This window comes from Anomalospiza imberbis, chromosome 1, assembly GCF_031753505.1.
Source record: "Anomalospiza imberbis isolate Cuckoo-Finch-1a 21T00152 chromosome 1, ASM3175350v1, whole genome shotgun sequence".
In the NCBI taxonomy this organism is placed as follows: Eukaryota; Metazoa; Chordata; class Aves; order Passeriformes; family Viduidae; genus Anomalospiza; species Anomalospiza imberbis.
The window spans coordinates 84271236-84295247 of record NC_089681.1 but is presented as its reverse complement, the minus strand read 5'-3'; the positions used below and the strand labels follow the sequence as shown (position 1 = coordinate 84295247).

General features: G+C 40.6%; 2 long non-coding RNA genes across 2 annotated transcripts in view; both read right to left on the bottom strand.

Moving 5' to 3' along the window:
- The window catches only part of LOC137478449 (uncharacterized), a 169715-nt gene that overhangs the window by 90952 nt on the left and 54751 nt on the right, over positions 1–24012 (bottom strand). The gene's annotated exons all lie outside the window — the stretch shown is intronic.
- LOC137478463 (uncharacterized) lies at positions 2598–3659 on the bottom strand. Its single transcript, XR_011001591.1, has 2 exons — positions 3071–3659; positions 2598–2886 (listed from the first exon to the last, which is right to left on the bottom strand). It is a non-coding gene; the product is annotated as an uncharacterized lncRNA (long non-coding RNA).

The following is a 24012-nucleotide window of genomic DNA, read 5'->3' as shown; positions in this document are numbered from 1 at the left end:
TTCAATATAGCAGGTAAGCAGAATATGAACACATCTGATCCGCAAGGAAATGAGACGCAATTTCTCCCAATCAAGTTCCAGCGCAAACTGCTTACCCACAACATTAAACATGCTGACAAGGTATGGGCTGAAATTAACACTATTCTTTTTTCACAGCCAGACTATAGGAGTGACATGCTGAACGAGAGGATGGAATTAGCAATTAGTGTCACTTGGCTTCACCATTCAATATGCATGCATGAAGAGGCATGACAGCAGATCCAGACGGATAACACAAGGAAACAGTTGGTACATGGTGGGATCAGTGTGTTGTGCAATTTAAACAAACAGTGTCTAATATCAAGCAGGATGAGTCATGAGCATGCAGATGATCCCTAAAGTTTCTCAGCAAGCAGATTCAGATCTCTGTGCTGCTTTCACGAGTGTGCAAAAATTATGTTTAAATGCAAAACGCTTCCATTTCTTCTGTTATGTTGAAAAAGTCAAGTAGTGGTATATTCCTTCTTGAACATGGTATTAGGCAGCTTATTATGACATTTGACTCTACACAGGGTTGTCAGAAACAGAGCAGATCTTGCATTGTGGCATTGTGCCAGAAAGTACAACCACTTGGTGTTGCAGGGCAGCAGGATTTCCACTGCTAGTTCAAAGTGTGAAATTACTTGGTAGGCAGAAACACAGGCTAGATAGAAAACTAACTCAAATGACAATTAATAACTGGTCCTTCTTACTGATTTAATCCCTAAAAAGCACAGTTCTGTGGATGGTGACAGGCCATTCTCATTAACTCAAACCAGAGGGAAAACTGTAAACTCATACAGTAAGGCAAAATGAGAGTCTAAATTCCCAGATTTCAAACTCTTGAAAAAACAGTTCAAACTCAATTACTCAGTCCTGGGCGGGGGGCGGGGGGGGGGGGGGGGGAAGACAGCAATACCTCCAATTTCAAAGTCTAATTAGAGACTTCTCTAATGTATCTAATACTTATTTCAAGGTATACATTTCCAAAGGTTTTCAGAGAAAGTGGCCTATCATTACTTGAATAAGCTTGTGTTCTAGTTTGGCTTTCTGTAAAAGAGAAAGGATAATACACACACGTGTGAGTTTTTACATGGATTTACTCTTCATACACAACGGTCCTGAGTACCATGCAAGAGATCAAAAAGAGAAAATCACATAAATGACAAGGAATAGACATTTAAATATCCAAATTCACTTCCTTGCTTAACCAGCACATCATAATGTGCTCCAGAGGCACATTGCCTCAGTGGTTCACAGCACACATTCCAAGACCACGTGGAGGAACCACTTCTTTTCAGCTGAACTGTTTACATGTGCAATATTTCACCATCCACAGAAAGACAAATATTAACATTGGCTGCTCTAGTAGAAAACCCATCTTCTGGTTTTCAGCAGCAGAGATTTTAAACGTTTCATAAAACCCTAAAATCTTTATGCAAACTGATAGATTATGCCTAGATTCATCTAGGTCTGAAGTGTTTGTAACTGCTTGAAAGAGCTGGAGAAATACTCTAGGTTTCTTCAAGGCATGAACTCTTCTACGTGTTCCATAGCTTTCTAAGGTCTACAAAACAATCTCCTGGATTTACACAGACTGACACCATTTCATTTGGTCAGCTATGATACACACAGAAGAATTAACTTCAATCTGTGGTAAATGAGTATTAATCATCCTTGAACTACTCCACAGATGTGCTCTCCACCAAAAACAGCTCATACAATCATGGAATGATTCTATCCTCCTTGGACTACTTCAGGGATGCATTCCACTAAACACAGCTCATACAAATATCTGCTCTACCTCTCCAGGACTCTTTCTTACTCTACAAAACGGGGTAATGGCATTAGGCTACATGTTCAAAACAGTAAATTCTGATCAAGACTCAATCCAAAGATTTGATCTGCAATCTAGACACCATAGAAAAGGTATGGTGAGATTGAGAAGGAGGGAGGAAATAGACAAACATGCATATATGCATAAATTACACAGGCATAAATTAAATGCATCTAATCTCTACTAACTGCCTAAAAGACTCTACTCTCCTGGAACCTACATATGATGCTGCAATTTTTTCAGAGAACATGAATTCCCAAGTGCTTGGAAGCTCAGGGACCAGGCTCTGCAGAGCAGTATCTATTCTCTGTCACTGCTCCTAGTCCCCTAGACAGCACACCAAACACAGCACGTTCTGCAAATCCAAAACTTCACCGTAACTTTTATCTTCCTTTTACCATAACTTTTACTTCATCTTAACTTTTACCTTCACCATAACTTTTACCTTAACTCTGGAGTTCAGAAAACTCAAGGGTTTTCTCAAGGGTTGCTCTGCCACAATTAACGGAATCCTTAGGTTATGTTCTGTCTGAGGCACAAAAAGTTTCACTATCTTCTCTGTATAGGGAAACAGAAAGCAAGTTGTGGTCTTATGGGTTTTATCACTTATTGCCCAGTTTCTTTGTGTCTTTTAATACTAAAAAGCCAGTAACAAATGTCCAAGGACACAGAAACCACACTACTCTCTCTTTTTGATCTAGGATGAATGAATAATCAAGTGATAAAAGAGGGAAAATTTAGATTAGGTTTTACCTTTTACCCTGGTCTGCCCACAAACAGGTTGTGGTTTACACATGGGTATTCCCTGCCCTGTTCAGACAGAGCAGTGTGAACAATTTGCTGTAACTGGCTGGTATTTGTAATTCAAGCTGTATATACAGGTCATCTGGAATGTTATGCTTCTCTTCCCTGATGAATTAAATCCTTGAGGTTGGCTTCTGGTGGGAATACTCATGGTTCTGCATTCGTCATCTGTGCTAAACACTCACAGCTTTCCTAAACATTCCTGCCAGTAAACACTCACTGGAGAGCTGGAACACAAAGAAAGAATTTGTTGAAAATTTCTAATGAGACTTTGAACCAAGGAAAGCAATTTGCTCTATGTTTATGATTAGCACAACTGAGTTCCTGACCTGGTCAGACCTTAAGGTGGTACCACAGAGTAGATGTTAATTTGCAACAAATAATAAATCAAACTGGTCTAGTTTGACTCACCCAAACACCACAAAAAAAGGGCTGGTACTGAGGCTCTTCCCTGGGCAGTAAGCCAAGAAATCCAGTGCTGTGTCACTTTTATCCACATTCCCCTCTGCATCATCAGTCTGGCTAAAACCAGCTACATCCTTAGTGAGCGCTCTTCCCAAGAAACCTACCGGAAATCTCAGTACAGAAACATCAGCTGATCAGAACATGTCCCCTCACTCAAGCCACTGCATTCCCTACTTCATAGACGTCTGCTTTTTAACTAAATGGATTCCCTCTGGCATACAGGGAGAGATACAGGTGAGGTTAGTAGTGGGACTCAACTCGTCTCACGTGGCTTTAGCCATTTAAAGATAACTGGGTTAAACCAGCCGCCCAGGCTCCCTCTCTAGTCAGTACAAAGAGCTACATTTAGGACCAGATTTGATCCTTGTATTTTAGAAAGCCAGTGGACTGCTCCCATCTCTTTTCTGTAGCCCTGATCAAGCTTCCCAATAAGACTAGGTCTTGGATATGGAGATAGCACTCCGTGCAATGACAAAAGTGCTTGATCCATCCAAGAGAACAAGGTTGTGAATCTCACAAGCTACAAATTCCCAAAGAAAAAATAAACTCCTCAACGAGTACAACAGTTCAAAACAAAAACAAAGAAAAATTAAATACAGAACATCTTTCATGGAGGATTAAAAAAAAGGATGAAAAGACCCCAAACCCAGCCCAAAATCCAGGGCCGAAGGAACGGGGCAGCAATAAGCAACAATTTTCTATAAGACAACACTTCCAAAAGAAAAATTATTCATGGTATTATGGCAAGCATAAGCGTGCCTTTTATCCATCATTGCTGTAGAGTGATAACACTTTCAGGCTGCTTCCCCTTAAAGTCCCAAGAGGAAAACAGAGATTTTTGCCAAGTGGCCTGTTGCTACTTTTTATCCTGAGTGTTGCCTTTCATCATTACAGAATGGGAATTCTGCCACTGATTTCAAAGACTCTCATGATCATAATTGTAACTTCAGCTTTATATTAATGTACATGTGTTTAATTTAATTGCTTTGTTTAAAGATAAAAGGAAAAATGGATTTCAAATCTCTCAACTGATTTCACTGCACATGTTCATAGTTCTGTAGTTAAAAAACTTAAGCAGCTTTTTCCTCCCCCCCACGGGGAAACAGCAATATAAGAACCACACCTATCTGTGTAATGAAAATAGCTATAAAATGTTTACATTTTCTCCATTGTAATGGAAATTTCACATTGTTCTACTGTTAAACTGATTTCTCAAGTCCTTATAATCTAATGTTTTGAAGGTAATTCCATGCAAATCTGTCTGGAGAGGAGGCTAGAAGCTTAAGCATTTTTAAAAAACAAGGGAAAATTAAGGCCATTGTAGGCATTGTAGGTATAAATCAGCACAGTTCTGTTAGTGGAGTTGTATTAATTTACATTAGCATAATTTGTTTCAGAGGCTTAGTCATTCTGAGGCAACATGTGACAATCCAAAATCAATTGTATAGAATAAGATAACACATCCAGCTTCACGTTTACATAGATTTAAAGTAGGTCAGCTGACCATGCCTATGCGTGCAAAGGAGCCTTCAGCTCACATGGGGATTTCGCTCAACAGCAAACTTCTCCAGACTGGGAGAGGCTACACTCAAACATTTATTTTAGCTTCTTAACACAGCTCTAAGCTTGGGGTGCTGTGCAGGAGTAAGTATGCTCCCCACCCTGGCTGGTAGCCAAGGGAGCAAGGATCAGTCTGCAAAAATGCACACCCAGCTTGCCTATGGGAAAAAAGGTGATTTTATTTCCTGTAATTAGCAGATATTTAAAGTACAGATAGAGGAAAAATGGTCTCTTGGTCTTTTTGCTTGGATTTTTTTTCAATCCTAATTCAGTATTAAGGATTTAAGAGCTTTATCTAAAAAAATCTGTGCTGATCTCAGTGAGTTTACATAGTCTAACAACTTTTTCTAACCCCCAAGACTAAGAACTAAAGGATGGGTGACAAATGTTCTTATTTTAGTCACAACAACACATCCATGAGGTGTTGTTTGTTAGGGTTTGAAGGGGTGGGTGTTTGATTTTAATGTGAATAGCTAGCTTTTGCTTTACCCCATTTTTAAACCAGGCCTTCATTTTTGTATTCTGCTCAAGTCAGAAATAAATTTATGGTGTTTCCATTACTATTATCTTAAAGCATTCTCTTTAATTAATAATTAACGGATTGATCTAGTGGACAGAAAAGAACTGCTTTGTATTTTAATGGTAGCAGCAATGAGCATTAACCTGAGCCCAGGCAGAACATGTGAAAGAAGATTGACAAAGTTGACAACATCTGCCGAACTGTAAGAGGGCTTCTGCACACCTGCTCCTGCTTATGAAAACACCAGGTAGATCTTGTGAGTTTCTTGTTTCTTTCCACACATTTAAGCTATGACACAGTAGAATGCATTATTTGGTGTACACTAAAATACACTACTAGTGGTACAAGTGGGGCTGAAAGAACTGGATAATCTAATGATTCTAGTCACATTAGTACCTGTGCATTTAAAAATTTGCTAGTTTTATTTTATTATGTGTTTATTATTTTAAAAAGTTTCTTATTGCCAGAGTGAGCTGGAGTACAAATAGGATGAAAATAGCACAAAACATACTTACACCAGATAAAGATGAAGTCATTTCAAGGGAAATCTGCTCATTTCCCACATACTCTGTTCTCAATAGTTCAAGGGTTATTTCAAGTCATCATAATGACCACCAGACCTGTATTTTCACATTACTTTAGGCACATACCAAGGTAGAGCAGGTTTAAGCAACTGAAAGTCAGTGTATTATAAGCTCGCATCAAAATTACCTTAAATCAATGCTTCTGTAAATGGTTGCTTTGATGTTCAAGAACCAAATTTAGCCTGAAATGATTCTGGCATATCACTTCATATTGCTCCTTTGGTTACTGAAAATCATACATTTTATCTACCTGTGAACTGCTTAGACTCAGCTGAACCTGTTTATCTTTTCTCTCAGATGCTGCTGACCTTCTAAGAAAATTTCACCATCTACAAGTAATGGAAATAAGAGTCTAATGTCTGAACCAGCAATTATCAATTGTTCTAAAGGCTAAAATTTCAAAATATTACCAGAAAACTACTGTTCTTCTGCTAGTACAAGAAACAGGTGGTCAGCATATCAACTGGTGCAAGAAAATACCTTATTTGTATGGATGCAAAGCACTGCAAAGTGACAAAAGTACCCCCACTGGCATTGACCTGTCTGCAATGACCACAAACTGGCAACTGAAACTACTTTTGAAATACATTATCTTTTGCCTCCTCTTTGAACTAAGCTCTATTTATCTGTTCTTCTATGGTCTTTAAAAGAAGACTTACAGCCAAAAACCTCCTTTGTCTTTTCTTTCTAATTCAGAGGAAATCTTGGAGCAAATCACTATTCTGTTGGACAGGCACTTTGAAAAATGGGGAGACCACCATAACTTCCTGGCCACTCCACTGCCCTATGCACAGCCTGCCTTTCAAAGTCACAAAGCCAGAAGTAACACTAGCGATCTCCAAGTTTCCATAGCTAATTTTACCCAGATCTTGCACCTTTTCTGGATGCCACTGACTCCTGGTCAGCTGAGGGGAATCCCATGCTGACAGTCTCATGCAGCACTCTCTTCTGGACAGCACGTCCCAAGCAGGAGGAAAGCATTTAGTGCTATGCTGTTGTCTGGGCACAGGACCCTTCCCCAAGGATCATCCCTTCTGTTTTCTGACCTGACACCAGCCACAATCTAAAGGCAAAGAAAACAAAGAACATTGGGCTGTTCCTACATGCTGTGTGGATGCTCTGGAGGGGCTGAGGGAGGTGCAGACAAACCAGGTACATCTCATGATTAAGGCTGACTTGGCATCTCTCTTTACAGGGAGAATGATGGAAGAAATTTCAACATACAACATACTCTGAAGCCATTATAACCTTCTGCACTGGAGAACCTTTTACTGTAAAAGGGAAAAGGACTTTAAGTCTGCTGTAATCAAAATCAACAAGAAAGTAACCACTGGGAGTCTGGGAGTCTATTTTCATTTCATAGCAGACTCAGGAGTGCTTTTATGTTGTGGTGACTCTAAGTGATATCTCCTGTATTGATCACAGGTTCCCACTCCTAATAAAGTCACAGTACCTTCTCCTAAACCTACTTGGTCTCAAAGCAAAAAGGGCTTTAACACAGTATGACTGAAAAGCAAAGTCAGAAGTTGTTAATCTAAGTGTTTGCACCTAAATCTTTGTTTATACATTCTCTTCCTGGTTCTTCAGCAAGAGGGTTTTGTTGGGAGAGTTAGTTTCTCTATCCAGTTTGTAATATCTACTTAAGTATAAAGAGATCTTAATGTACTTACAAAGCCTGACTCACATCTCTATACACAAGTAATAATTTTTCTTTATGTTTCCTGAGGGCCACAAACCTCATTGCCTAAGTAGCCATGATCATTTTGGTAACAAAATTACTAATTTTAACAAGAGTTAAAATTATCAGTGTGAGGAAGACTCTAAAAATTATGGGCCTCGATAGATAGGATAATTCTTTGAGCCAGCCCTGCTACCAGACTTTATTTAATAATTTCATGGTGATCCCTTTCAATGCAGTCATACAACAGGTGACACCTACAGATGCAAGGTCAGACACCACTCAACGTTTGAATTCTTTTTGCTCATCAGGCTGTGGGTAAGTTTCAAGCTCAGTATGCAGTTCACTTTTCAGTACTTCTCAGGTAGCTGGGCATGTTATAAGACAACCCCCACTTCCTGCTAAACACCAGCACATTCTTAGACAATTCGTCATCCTGAAAAGCAGCTGAAACAAATAAACAGTCTGACTGAGAAGCAGAAAATAGTAAACTGATTATGGGTCAAATAGCAATAGGTGTTTCCAGCTCTTTGCATACTGGAAGTTCTCTACTTGCTTGGGGTTTGCCAGCTGCTCTAGAGGAGAGGCTGAGCTCCATCATTCAGATGTTCTGTGCTCTCATGTTACCCATTTCAGTACCATGTGCCTGTGTTTCCACACCTGTAGGATGTGGTGGCAAATCCTCACCATTTTTCCTTGTAAATTGTTTATGTCTGTAACCTATTGTAGTGATTTATTACCAATAACTGACCAGCCTCCATTTATATGGAGAGAGGTGCAGGGAGGGCTTTAGCCCAAACAGGTTTCTCCATGAAAATCTAGAAAGGGGGCCTTCCACTGCACGGTAGTACTTCCAAGCTGCAGGATCAGCCTGCTACATTAGGTACACCCTTCCTCACGTGGATCACCAATCCAAGGAGCACTGGCTTCTTTCCCTCCTCTGTGTGGGCAGTTAAATGACACCTGTCAGCCTTGCTGAATGATCTTGCCTTAGAGAGAAGCATTTTGCTGCTTGGGAGGAGAAGGGGGCTAACTTCTAAGACCAAAATTACCCACATCTGCTACTGCTCTAATCTTTTTCTCTGTGATACGCAGGAGTTAGGAAGAGTTTGAGGATTTCCTCAGTGCACTGTTCTGAAAAAAACCCACGTTATGTTACTTAACGTGCTTCTGTGGTCAGGTGTGTTTGGATTAGTTGTGCACAGATAGAAAAAAAAAGCTGTATGACTTTCAGCTGCTATCTTCTATCTGATAGCACAGGATATCAGAGCACTGCATCTCATAGCCAGTGGCAGTTATTTGTGAAAGAATGTAAGAACAAGGCAAACATACAGCAACATACACCCTACTTGTTATCCCTCTGGATTTTGGAAATCTGCGGTTTAGAGATTTTGCAAACCCAGGGGCTGCACATAGTCTTTTGGGTTAAGTAGCTCCTCACGATCTGAGATATTCCAGCCCTCTTTAAATGACTGACAGAAATACATAAGCATTAAAATGTTGCTAAAACAAATATACCCTCTTCATGCTAGCATGGCTTTGGTATAATGGCTGCTTGCTGTGGAAGACAGTGTGAAATAATTTCTATCTGCTGTGTCTTAATTAAGATGAAAGCAGGAGGGCATGAAGAAAAGGAAGGGATGAGTGATGTCTCTGTTTTCAGCTGAGTTAATCTAAGACAAGCCAAGCATCTTCAGAATGCGATGGTAAAGAAATAGAAAACAGGTAAACAAAATAATTTTTTTCAAATGACACTGAAGCTTGTAAGTGAATTGTCTGTAAATATCAGACTTAATTCAGCAGTTCAGAAAAGTGGTTCATTGTACATTGTCTCTGGTTTTAGTTTTCTATGGCTAAATCATCATTTCTGAGCTCTTGTAAAAAGCAAACTAGTGCCAGCACTGCTCCCTGTGTCCAATTTAACTTTTTGTTGGCATTATTCCTTTTATTCAGATTCCCCTGATGAAAGTTCTGTGATTCACAGTCCAATCACATCATGGCCACAGGATGCCTCATCCTTTTTAGTCTGTACCCCTGCAGCCTCCCAAGCCTAACCTCCATAATTCTGTGTTTTGGTTAGTACTCCATCTTCTGCGTGACCCAGCCTATCTTTGCTCCTATCTCAGTCTGCACTCCGCACCTGTCAGAACAGTTGCTTCGGTCTCTTTCTCAGCCTTACTCATGCCATGCTCCCCCTAACACTCCTCATCTGGCATGCACAACCCACTTGCCTTGACCCTTAACATGGAATGCCCAAGCCAAATTAAGTTTATTCTGTCTATTCCATGAAAACCTTTTTTTTATACTTCCACTGCCACACCCTTGTTACTTTCCTGCTAGCACTGATATGCACAATGCCACTCTGCAGCTCATTCAAGAAAATCCCTAAATCTACCACTTCCTTTTCCTTCAGAGCTTGCTTCACAACAAATGGGAAGGGCAGATGCTAAGATAGGATTTCAGTTAATAATCTGCTGTCATTTTTGAAAGTGTCTGCACGTACGTGATGTTCACATCACTAACTCAGGAGAATATATTCTCATGTCACCATTGATGGATTAATTCCAAACACATCAAAGACCTTCAGTATCAGAACAACAACAACTGAGCTGCTCTGGCATAACAAGGAATGAAAAGCCAAGCAAAAAAAACATGCACGAGCTGTATACAAATTCTTTTGAGAGGAGCGTGAGCAACAGAGACAGTCTTCTAGAGATGATTAGACAGTTTCTTAAGGTTGATTATTTTTAGGTGTGCCCATAAAGCCTCTGTTTTTAGAGACATCTGACACAGTTCCCTTTTTGGTCAGAATGGCTAACAAAAATGCTTAAATTAACTGAAACCAAGCTCAGCTATGACACCAGTACCAGTTTTTATACAGGTGACATTCTGTCTCCATGATCAGCAGAATAAAAAAAAAGAAAATCTTAATAATGAAAGGGCATGAACTTAACATTACAAACTTTTAGTTTTACTGTCTCTTCAAATGTCTCAAAAAGAAGAAATTTCACATAGTCCTGTAGGATTAGAGCAGTAGGCCATAAACAAATACAGAAAACATCTTCAAGATTTGTCCTATAGAAATTTTGGGCTAGGGTTGCTCAGATGCTAGAACTGCTCCAAATTTACACAATTAAAACAAAACAAAACAAAACAAAAAAAAAAAAAAAAAAAAAAAAAAAAAAAAAACCAAAAAAACAAAACCAACCAAAAACCTAAACACCACCAACAACAAAATTATACCTATTATTTGCAGATTAATCCATGCAAGGTTTCCCTGAGTTAATGAAGTAAATCCAGATATATATGTGTCTAGAAATACATGACTGGTTTCAAACCTCTAAAGTGGCTTGAAAAGAACAAATTTTATGTGATAGCTAAATGTGGCAATAAGCATAGGAGAAAAAATGTAAGGCTGCCCTAAAAGAGGCAACAGGTTTTGCATTGAAATTACCTTCCAGTCATAGTTCTTGCCCTGCATACAATAAAACTGAGGCAGGGAGGGAGACACAGATAAACAGGAGCTAGACACAAAGATCTAAGAGTAGCTGAAAGTGGAAATAATTCTTGATGTAGGGTTTGGTATTCTTAATTTTGTCAACAGAATTCTGCCTCGGGAATCAGGCAAGTTTGATCTTGTTGGGTGTATGGGCAACATCTCTTCTCTGTATCCATAAAGAAGGTCACTTGCACACAGCTGAGATGGACTTGTTTCTCAAGCACATCTTGCCAGGTAATTTCACGTGGAGTAGTTTAGAAGCAAAGGAAATTACTTTCATTTTTTCCCTTTTTCATGCACTGTAAATGCCTGACTCCTGCTTTTGGACAGAATGAAATGTAAAGCTGCTAAAATAAATAAATAAATAAATAAATAAAGCTGTCTCTATCTCCCACTACCCACCCATTCCTGAGGGATGACTGGCTGTTTCATAATCAGGAAATGTGTGAAAACACTTAGGGGGTGGGGAAAAAACAACATCTTATGAAGTTGCAAGCCTTTTCTAAAGACTTAAATACACTTCAGATAAGAATCAAAAGAGACAGGAAAGTTCCAGGCATCTTGAGCTTTACCCTTCACTAGTTTCTGACTCAACTGATCTAGGTGCTCTTCAGAAAGAGGAAGAGAATGCACCCATGTGGACAACTCTGTTCCATTACATGCCATGCTTCAGCTTGAAAACTATTTATTTTTTGCTGCAGAACATCTCAGTTGACATTTCCCTGCTTCACAAATCTAATTAAAACAACCCTATAGCAAACTACATTTAAGCCAACCCAACTATGTAGGTTTAGGGTTCTGTTAGTATTATTATTTTTCTTCCGAACAGGCATTTACTTCTTTCATTATTCTGTGCTCTCAGTATTTTCTTCTACCTCTTTTTACTGAGTCAGACCCTTCTGCCCTTATTCCAGCAAAACTTTCCTCCATTCCACCGAGTCCTGAAAGAACACTGTTAGAAAATGCTTTCAGAGGTCATTCATTTATCTCTTTTTGAACAAGCTTGAGCTATACTTTTTTTGCTCACACCCCTTGAGTGCTTACATGCCAGAGAGTTATTAGCACAATCCCCACACCAAAGGTACAAACCTGTAAGGATGCTCAATTCCCCCATTTGTCTCCCAACTTGAGGCCCAAGTAACTCAAAAATTAGCATTCTGCTTACATCATCAAGGAGCAGAAATATTAAGGGGCTATAGCAGCTGAAAAATACTGAGCAAATGCAAGAACACAGAGCAAGAGATTTTCCACAAAAGAACCTGCCCAGTAACAAATAGCTGGAAAGGGAGCAAATCAAGTGGGGGCCACATGAGATGCACTACCCACCCTTTCTGCCTGACATGTCATGATTCTAGTGTCTGAGTGAGATGCTCATTAACCCCCAGGATCCCAAGTCTGGAAATTTTAGCTGACGGGTGAACTGTCGTGAAGTTTCCCATCAGCTGCTATTTGCACTGATTGCGCTATGAGCCTGACATGTGCTGCATTGTTCAGGCTGGTTTTGTTCTTTTATTTTGCTTGGGCTGGCTGCCTCCTGGAACCTCCACTCTGCCTACTTCCTGAGGATTAAAGCATGTCTTCTGGGCAAGGAGATGCAGGGACCACCTGCAGATTCTGTTTATATATCCAGCCCTGTAGTCTGATTGATCTCACAATAGGACTGCATAACGTAAACACTTCATTATTCCACCAAAGGATATGTGCTCTACCACCTATGGTCCCTCCAACCAAGAGTCAGTTTTAGATGGTTAAAATTTGTTAAGCCACACCAAAAGAAGCTAAACAAAGGAAAATCCATCCTAGCAACATGTTTAAGTTTTTAAGTTAGACTAATTAAAAGCAATTAAGTTGGAAACTTTAGCCTACTGCTTTACCCCAGGATGTTGCCACCAAGCCCCAGCAGCATTCAGGTCTGATGCACTATTTCAGTTTGTCTAAAAACTACCAAAACTCGGGTCATCAACAGCATTTATTCCCACTCTGGGTTTAAAACACCACATGTTCAGCCTAGGGAACTTCCTTCTTGACTTGGGGGACTGATGGCAGGCACAGATCCACCTATAGAGAAATGGGAGCCTGAGGAGTCACGTCTCCTTGGCTGATTTCAACACGGCACCTACTCACTCTACTGCCTCCTAACCTGACACTGCAGAGGGACAAGGGGAGAAGGTGGGGAGGATGCTTTTCTGTTCATCCCAAAACATAGAAATGAAGAGCATTGATGCTTCTAAGTATTTCCCACAGGAATTTTGTACCAGTATTTCTTTTTGCCAACTGAGAAAAAGAGACCAATGCCCACCGTCAGATTTTGGGAGGGCAGTCATGATCTGTACCTGAACCAGGATTGAGCAGGCCTTACTGCTTGCTGCACTGAACTTACACCACTTTTCCCCCTTTGCTCAGGAACAAACACCTCCTGTTACTTAGAGCCAAAGCACAAGTCAAGGGCAGAGCCATGGCCATAACATTGCAACTCCTGAGACTCGGGGTTCAGCTCTTATGAGCATTTCAACATCGTTCTTGTGGTTTACTTCCCTTCGGGAATTGTTTGTTGGTTGTTTTGTTTATTTAACAGCGTTAATTAAAAACTGAAGGCACACCCAGCTAAAGCAAGATGCAGTAATCTGAGGAACTGCCCAAGATCCTCAAGAGGGAGGAGAAGTTTACCCTGAATTTATCTAGGTAGATAGAAATAATACAAGAAAAGAGAAATACTGAGTATGTCAATATCTGTTATACACTCTGCACGTATCTCAGACTGCTCCTGAAAGCATAAACCAAACTGATACAATTTAATTCAGCTTTAAATAAAACATGTTGAATAGTAAGCAAAGCATGAACACACACAGATTGTCGGGGTAAATGCTGAATGGGGCATTCACAGCTTTAACACACAAAACAACTAGAAGGTCTTGACTAAATAACAGACACCAACAAGGCATGTAAGCACTTACTAAGGTCATTTAAAAGACATCCACACTTACTTGCTTTACAGAACTAGAGCTTAATTGTTCAGCAAATTACAATAGTTTGGTGTTTACACCAAGCACTTTATCAACTGAAATACTTTATTATTATTATTACTTTTCTGTTTTGGATCACATTGTAGACCTTCAACAGGACTCTCTGTGCAACTTCAGAGAGCTTGAGTCTGGCGGAAAAAATAGTGTCATTACCTTGTTGGCTAGTGCTGACCCCTATATTTTATGATGGGCACTTAAATTCACATAGAGATTAGTAAGTAGGAACAGTTTGACAGTTCTCTGAATCCCTGAAATAATCCTAAGAGCATTCCAGTCCTAAAAGTAGGTTCTGGTCATTCTAATCTAGTTTCCTAAGAAGAAAAATAAAAAGAAACTTAAGAATTGGAGTGGAGACAAGAACAGAACCTTAAAAAAAAAAAACTATATATGAGAAAAAAAAATTTACATTTGACAGGGAACAGATATAGCCAAGACTTTAAAACTAGCATTGGTCCAGGAAGGATTACTGCTTACAGCCTTAGATAGATAAAGCAGCTTTAAAAAATGCTCTGGGCTAGATTTTTCTCTGAATTTCTCTTAGCAGATTTCATCCTTGGAGGTTTCTTTTCATATTCAAAACTATACAGTTTATCCTATCTTTACCAGCAACTTACTGGAGGAATAGCTTCTTACTGTGCAAATTGTTCCATGATGTTATTTGAGAAAGTCCTTATGACTCTAAATCCTTCCATACATTGTGCTGCCTTTCAAGCCTTTAAATCAATGGAAGGTAAAAACTACTGGAATCAAGAGCAGGATCAATCCCCTACTTTTTAAAAACTCACCAAAAAGTGAAAGCCCAATTCTTCCCAGCTGACAAGCCTTCACACCTGGCCAGGCCAGCTCCTGCCATTGGATGCAACTACTCCTGCACCCAGTTGTTGGGTACTCACCTCTCTTGCTGCAGGAGCAAGCAATTTTCCCCTGAACCTGCCAGCCCTGTTCAAGCACAGAGCCAAGACAGCAGCTCTCCTTGGAAACTTTGCAATCACCATCCTCACCCAACAGAACACACTTGATGTTTGAAAAGGTGTCTGTGCTGACCCCAAGGAGGAGAGCTGCTGTACAGAGGCCTCAGAGCACCCAGCAGGAGAAGCAGGCTCTCCCCTCCTACCCCAGCAGGGCTCAGCAGATGAACATCATCAAGTCATTTGAGCTCCCCAGGCCCTGAGCTCTTCATCTGCCAGCAGATGGGTAAGGGCCTCAGCACCTCAGAGGAGACTGACAAGACTGCACTTTACAGTCTTCCTAGCACAACCCAAAATCGCCTGCAAAACAGAAATTCCTCTTAGGGAATAGGTCTGTAGAGCTTAATTTTATTTTTTTAAGAGTGGCATAGCTGTAATTCAATTCATTCTGACCAATGTGTCCAGACTTGTTCCTCGTGGCCTTTTCTTATGCCCAATAGTTTTAACTTGCTTTCCCTTTAAAAACTTTCCCACCATTTTAGGACCTGTCTTGCACTCCCTAAGTAGATAAGTTTTGATTTATATTCTCTCCTAAGTTTGCAGCAGCAGAGAGTAAAACAACGTCTTTTCTCTATCAGGCAAAGAAATCCTCCCTTATCTCTTTCCCCCAACAGGGAGTGCTGGCCGAGCTGGTCAGCAGAGCTGCTGCTCTCAGCCCACGTGCAGCACACAGCAGCGAGAGCAGTGCTGCCAGGTTGGCAGCCTCTGCTGCAACAGCATCTGTCTTACAACAGGCATCTGGAGAAATGGCTGCAAACCCAAATCTGTGGAACGTCAGCTTTATTAGAGATGAAGCTAAGCTACAGGTTTGGAATCTGAATCTGAATTTGTTTGCAAATTGAAGAACCGGGGACTTGCTTCAGTGCTTTATAGAAACAAAGGGCCATGAGGTTTTGATCTGAACCAGAAAAGTCAGGCCTGTTCAGAGCCTGGCTTTTTCTTTGGGACCTGTGCCTAATCACAGCTGAGTGATTACTCAGCACTGCTTGTCCAGTTCGTTCACATCTGTGCTGTTGTGTACACTTGGCATTCTTTAACAGTTATGTCTGTGATCAGGTAAATCAAAATGTGTTTTCACTTTTGCAGAAAGGAAAAATAATGTTGGGTGGGGAGTTTGGGGGATCACCTGAAACATTTCAGTTTCTGATTTCTGACCTCTACAAAGAGCCACAAGATGTAGGTGTTTTGTGCAAAAGCAGAAGTCTTAAGTTACTTGAAGTGAGCTGCTACTGGTATGTACCATGCAGTTTTCCTTTGCTACCGCTTTATAGTGTTCAAAAATAACCCAAACAGGTTAGGTAGTAACCAAGATATTATCTGAGTAAATTTTACCTCAGGGGATTCATTCAGAGTCAAAAATGTTTTAGTCTGTCTGCACGAATGTGGCTCCAAGGAAGATTTTACAAGCAAACAAGTTGAATGGCACAAAAAAGCAGGCAAATGTAGAAAGGGGGGAAACAAACAGAAAGAATTGCGACATATTTTAGTAGCTATATTTTTTAGTACCTTAGCACTGATATTTGTCTGTCCTTGCAAAAAGTAAAAATACATCTGGGCTTTTGTAAAAATGACAGCTTGCTTGTTTTGGTTTTGTAAGAGGCACAGGCAGGTCCAAACAAAAATCCCAGAACCAAACACCACTTGTGGTAGGAAGAATCAAACTCCCAGAACGTAAGCACTCCTTTAATTTGAGTACTTTACAATCCAAATCCTCTTGTGTCTCAGGATTACACTGCTGGGCATTGTCTGACCAAAAGCCAATTTAATTTTCTAGGGCACGGATGATATTTCGGTGCTTTTGAGTCGATCTAGAGAATTTTACATCACTTCTTCCACTGCCAGTTTAATAAGTAAAATAGGCCAGAGGTGTCTATGTCCCTTGGTAACCTTGATCTGCATATACAGCCTTTTGTGCTCACAGCAGCCTGGCTTAAGTTAGAAGAGAGACAGCTAGCTCACTTTCTTCCTGCATTCTGACCCATACCCTTTCCATATCTGCAGATTCCACCTTCTTCCCATGCCATATGCAAGACCAAAACCTCAGGAAATGGACACACACACATTAGATCAGTGCTTATGTGCTTCAGTGTCTGAAATCCAAAGAGGCATTATGGAGAATTACCCAGACATGTCTCTTTAAAGTAGCAACTGAGCAAGAAACCCACCTATGAACCCAGATCCAGTGTCACACCAGCAGACTGGGATTATATACAAGCTGTCTAATGTGTGCATGGTAGCTACTATTTTCCAAATAGAACAAAATAAAAAATAACAAATATGAAAAACATTTTAGCATTACATGCCTCATATCTTCTTTTCCCATGCATGCTGATATCGATATTCTTTTCTTCACCTGTAAATTTGCACAGGTGAAGAAAAGTATACAGGAAGAATAAGAAAACATAAGAAAAATATACAGGTGAAATTTGTACGTGTATATTTGCTCATCTACATGTAGGCAAATAAGTAAGTGTGTGTATGTGTCTTTGGTTATAATTACTATCTTGGATTGCATATATACTTTAAATGCCTTCAACATACATGTAACATATTTTTATGTATTTTTCCACAAAAGAATAAGTTTTACTATGTTTAGGCACATCTAAATATCTCATGCTAAAAATATTTTGCATACTATGTCTTGCAAGTTACAGGATGCATCAAATCAAAGGGGAAAAATGACAGAAAAAGAGTTTTAGCATAAATCCTCCAAAAGTTTTCTAGCCAACCAGGGCAGATGAACAAAGCCATGGGATTTAAATCACCATCTATACAGATCTTGCTGCATTGTTTTCACTGTAAGCTGATGTTAGGCCAAAAAACTTGCAGTTTCTCCACTAAGTTTAGTATTGTGCATAGGGTACACTGTCTCTTACAAGAAACTTCTGAACTGAATACACACCCAACACTAGAGAGACAGCAAGAAAATCCCAAATATAGTACTATCAGAATTATTTGTGGTTAGGCATTTGCAGATAAAAATTGCTTTAAGATATTTGTCATGGTAAGTATTGGGCAGCATGACAAGGCAACCTGTTAAAAATTTTGGCAACTGCATTTCTCCAAATCAGTGATTTCAGCAGGCCTGCACCAAAGCTGGACTGTATTAACATACCTGTGAGTCAAGCCCAAATGAACTCAGTGAGAGAGTGATAAGAAGTGCCAATGAAGTCAGAGCTGTAGTCAGGGACTAGTCCCAGAGGGTCCTAGATGGATAATGTGAGCCCAAATGAAGCCCAGGAGGAGGTGAAGAGGGTGGCAGCAGCAGACATCAGCAGCCCAGAGCTCCCTCCCTGACCCTGCTTTGGTCAGCAGCAGGACCCTAATCCCTGCACAGCTGGGACACTGGCACTCTTCTAGGACATCAGTCCAGGCTGTTTGGGGAAGTGCTGTAAATATCCCCATTGTATAGATGAAAAAATAAAGTCTGCAAGAACAAAATGCTTTACCATGAGGATAGGAGATATAAAGATTAAAAGGAAAAGGCCGCTTTGTTACCTTAGGTCAAGATTTTTTGGGTACAGAGAAGATCACTGGGTGACTCTGCTACTAGTAGAAAAGGAATGGACCTTCCAAAGTCTACTAGAAATCATACATGTCAGTTAAGTACTCCATGGTGAGGTAATTTACTGGGTGTATTTCTCGGTACCTGTTCCTAAAGGCCTCTCAATATCTCCCACTGCCAAACCTGTTCCAGGGCATCAGTTCAGTTTGTTCTTTTTGGCAGGTGCATTTGCAAATTCTGCATTTACTTCAGTTCCTAGCTTTCTTTCAAAAGGGGTATCTCCCCCCAGGGGTTGGTTTTGTATCCCTTCAGAACACAAAAAATAATGAACTTAGGAGCAGAGGTAAGAGGGGCCAATAAGAAGAAAACAACTCAGCTCTCTTGAACTACACAAATTAATTTCTTCGTTGCCTAAAATGTGCTTGCCCTCTTGATCTTAAACTTCACCCATCAGTCATTCCTGTCCCTGAGCAATAATTAGGCTGGGAATTTCTGTATATGAAGGAGACCATGTTTCTTTTGTTTTTCATGATACCTAAAAGGATGGTGAATTTGTGGTTGTTTATCTGAACAGAAATAGAATAGCAAGAGCAGAGCAATTAGTGCAGAAAGCAATGTGTACGGACCACTGTCTATGTAATCATTATCCTGCCCTTTTTCAGAGGCAAGCAACCTGAGACAAACCCATTTACCTGAATATAAGTCATAGACTCATTCCCCAGCAGAAGTGAAGCTACTCTAGATCTTCAGCCAGGGAAAGAAACAACATACACTTACAGAAAACAGGGCTCCAATTTCTTCCCCCCTCCATCATGCTACCTGCAAGAGAAACTGCTAAAACAGAACCATGCTTCCCAGTGTAGGGAGTTCCTTGGTGTGAACTGGTGCTATGCACTCCCAGGGGAAGCAGCCTCACTTGAAGATTAGAGTCAGGGCACTGAAACACTGCAAAAGCAAAATATCATTGCTCCATCAGAGTGGGAAACTCCAGTGGCAGCTCTACCCTATTAAGAGAGAAAATTGTCACTGTCCTGGGCCTTCTCCTTAGAGCTGAAGGACCCAGAAAGAATATTTGCATTCCTACTTTATTCTCAATTCTTCTGTAACAAAGAAACAGTACCTAAAATTGATTCTAAACCTGGAAAGTCTTCAGGTCCCCTAAGCAGCTCTTGGGAGACACTCAAGTAGAGTTACAACAAAGTTGGCTCTTTTCTTCTTACAAAGACTATTTGTCTGTCAAAAACCTCTTACTTCTGCCTCTCAATCCAAACAAAGCTTTCAGAGACACTGATAGAGGAGCTCCAGCAGCACAGATCCTTCCAGCACCTCCACTGGCCCCCAGACAACAGCTTGCAGAGGCAGCGATGCTCTCAAAATCTCCTTCCAACTGAGGCTCAACACAAACCTTCACAGAGGCAGAACTTCCTCACCTGATTTGAAAAAACATAGTTTTTTTTATCAAGAACAGCTGTCAGGCAGGAAAGCAGGTGAATTAGACCTTCTATACTTATAAAGCCTCCTGTGTGAACAGCTTCAATCTCCTGGGATAAAGTTAAATAGGTGCTGGCTTCTGTTTGTAAATATGTCCAAGGTGGTTTACCTGAACAGTATTCATGTCAACAGAGATTTATCACCTTTAAATTGTTTTTGGTTTCATTTGTCTGCTCATGAGCCATTCCAGGGAATGTTTATGGTTTACTTAAAGCTCAGTGGTACTGGGACAAGTGGTATAGCATTGCTCTTTCACATTTCCTTGATTAGCTTTATCTACGACACAGAACCAGGCAGGTCTGCCTAGCTTTGAGCAATGGTAACAGAAAACTCTTTCCTCCACTGTCTGACTGAGACAGCTACAAGGCCAGTAAACGCCTTATTATGCGGTTATTTGAAAATATTTCCAGGTTACTTTTGCAAAAGATGCATCCTGAAAATGCTAGCCTAAATAAATTTACTAGCTCCATCTATACAGCTGATATATTTTTGAGCAAAACATATTTATTGCAAATGGTGTTTTGTAGAAAAGATTGAGGAGTTTTTCTCTGTTGTTACTGGACTAAGCTTAAATGTTGTGTTCAACTACAAAATATCTCTGGGAAACAGCTGATGTCCTGGTCTTCATTTGGCCATCTCTGGAGAAGAGTTCAGCACTGTTCTGAAAATGTTTGACCTGAACTAGAGAGAAATATGAAAAAAATCTTTCCCAAGTATTTCCCACTTCCCTATCCCAACAGGCCTTTTCTTAGTCTTCTCTGCCCCATCTTGTTTTTCAACTTTGTTTCGATGTGAGCCACAGCAGAAGACATCCCATTCCATGTGGTCTGCAGCAGTAAAGCCCTCTTTACCTAGCTAAGAACAAGACTTGGGCCTCTGTTTACTGCTCCTATTTGTTTTTTATATTCAAAGGCCGCCTTAATCCTTTTGGCCATAACACCAGTCTAGGAAGGCCTCTGAAGTCAGCTGCCTGCGGATCTGAAATCCATGTCCTCTAGACTCTTTCTCCCACCCCAAGCCCCCTTTCATAGTCCTTCTCTTTCCCAAGTGCATCCATTTCCACTTGCTTGTATTCAAGTGCAAGGCGCTGTTTCACAAGGGATCTTGGTGACTCTACACACCTTGTCCTCCTCAAAATAAAGCCACAGTTTCCCGTGTTACACTACACACTTGCAGACCACACAACAGCTGTCTCATCTTTTTGGAAATAATTTGCTGACTTGGAATTTAGACTAAGTATCTAAGCCAGAATAGGTCACTGGAGCAACAGCTATGATGTCCCGAAGAAATCAAGCTGTAGCCTACAATTGTTCTGACTCAGTGAGCAGTAAACACTGGAGCTAATGTTTGTGTGCAGGGAAATGTGTTTGCTACAAATGCAGCCTCTTTTGTATGTCAGGCATATTTTACTAAGGCATCACTGTGGAACTTGATAGTCTCACACAGCCATTCCCAGAAAACGCTGCTCTTTCCTCACTGGCTTATCTGCACAGTCATCTTTTTTTGTTTCAAAGTTTCATTAGTAACAGAGAAGGAAGTTTTGGAACACTTCATGTCACAGTGAAAATAAAATTACCTGTTCCTGAACCAAATTTCTGAAATTTTCCAGATTAGTTTAAATAAACACCCTTTCATTTTGAGTAAGTTTTCCCCTCTCTTGGAAAATTCCTTGCAAGTTATACCAGTTTGGAGGTTACCAGAAGGAAAACATTTCAGTGAGCTTTCTAGTATCCTCTCACTGAACTATAGGCCAGGCACACTCCAGTTATGGTTCATGTTTCTCTGTGACAATTGCTCCACACAACAGTTCTTACACAATCCCTTCTTTCCTTACAGAGCATCTACTTACATCCTTAGGCAGAAAAAAACAGATTAAAAGAGATTAGAAAAAGGTTACATGAAGACAACTTTTAAGGATCTCACAAGATTTTTTTTTTTCATAATAGTCTAACTCCATTAAGAAAAAAAATCCATTTGTAAGTGGTTTTGTCAATGGTGGGAGTTGGCAAGGAAGACAAGGAGCTCAGCTTTAGCCAGGTTACACAATATCTTGCTACTATTTGTGGCTGGCTCCCAAAGGGCCAAAGAAATTAACTCGTGGTTAGTTAAATAATAGTTTTATTAAAACAATGATCAGATCAAATAACTGGCATGTATGTGCAGGAAGTCTTTCAAAATACTCAGGTCCTGCAAAAGAGTCAGATCAAGAAAATATCTTTTAAATATCTGATCCCCGAAGTAACTGAGACCTGTAAAAACTGGATGCCTTAAGAAGAAAAAAGTTTTTTTAAACCTTAATCCCAACATTCTCTCCAAAGAATAACACAGTTCTCTACTTTCAGTGTTTTCTCTCCATGCAGATGTTTTCATTCCCTTGTTACAGCAGAGAATTTTTTTTCCTGTGACCACAGCTCTCTCAACATTTTATTCTTAAAAAGAGAAATAAATGAAAGAGATCTAAAGCTGTGTTTTTTCACATCTCCCAGTTGATTTGCCCACTGAAAGGAGCAAATAACTGGAAAAGAGGCATGCTGACTGAAGAGCAAGCCCTCCAGATACCCCACAAGTTGCAGAGAACTGCAGTGGCAGATGAGCAGGTGAGCACCACAGCTCCTGAGTGTACCCAGTTCCATTTTTGTGGGAGTTCAGGAGCCGTCTTTGCCCATTCCTATCTTTTCAGGCAAGAAGAGCAAGTTCAATTCCAAGATTTTGTGCTGCATCTGGATGATAGGACAGGACAGAGAGCACCGTGGCTCCCTCATCCCACGCCTGCAGCAAGAAGCACTGCCCTGGGCTCAGTGGCTGCAGAGTCAAGTCTAGGGTGAAATTGCTCTGAGCAAAGTTACCAGCTCTGGTATGAGAGGATCGCAGCACATGGGGCAGACTGCTCCCGAAAAGAGCTAAATTACCTCCCAGGGTTCAAACGGAGTGTGCAAAGGCAGGGCGCCTGCAGGCAGCTTTTGGCCCTATTCTCCAGGCTTCTGAACCATGAGATTACTTGCCCAGTGGAGGCTTTGTGACTTTCAGTGTTTAAGAGAGCAGCTTGAGGTACTGAAAGTGGTTTATACAATGCACAACACAAACAGATGCTGTCAGCAAGGTAATGTGTGTTCAAAGAGAACAGCAATGGAAAGAGTGTCTGACTTCTTCTGAGTTCTCTAAGCGTAAACAGTGCACACTCTGTGGCAGATAGCCATCTAATGGTGAATTGCTGCCCCTAATTTGTGCTTGCATCTATCAGTTTGCATTATATTCAGGTAGTGGTGAGCACTGCCTTTTGGGTGGGTATAGAGTACTTGGTGAGCTTTTTGGATGAAGGGCAGGTAAAAACTTGCTACGTCTTGTATCCAAGATTCGAGTATTTACCTGTTGGAGCCCTGCATATTAAGGCCCACGCGTTTACATTGCAACTCAACATGGAATTTTAATGAATTCATGGACTCTGAAGGCCCCCACCCATCTCTTCTCAAACAACTGAAATCCTCTGCATTCCTCTTAGCTGTACCTGCTTGGCATGCAATGGCAGCTGATCAGACTGGGAACAAACAGGCCTGCTACTGAACACTAAGGAGATGACAGACATTTTCAGGTGCCAACTCAGCCATCTCTCAAAGCACAAAATGTCCCTCCTCTCCCAAAGCACAAGAAGATCAGAAATTACCTCAGAATTCTCCCCTTCCATCATAGGCCTTTTGTGGCAATAAGTTATACAGCACCACAAGCCAGGCTTGATGCCTTTCATCTTCCTGTTGAAGAAACCACTCTTGCTCAAACACAGTGTTTGTGGTGAACATAATCAATTGCTCACCTAAATGAAAACCAGCAGTGAGGTAGATCTTTGCAGAGCCTTGACCAGATTTACCATCCTGCACATCATCCATATCCAAGGGAAGAGGGGCGCAAATAGAAGCTAATTCCCAGCATGTGGCAGAAATTGATTTTGCAACTGATCTTGTAAATATTCAAGTATAAAGCACTGTTTTAGCCCATGAAAAGGGGTTATGCTGCCAGCAGTTGGAGAGATAGAGGTAGAAAGAGTTTCTATTCCAGTATCTCAAAA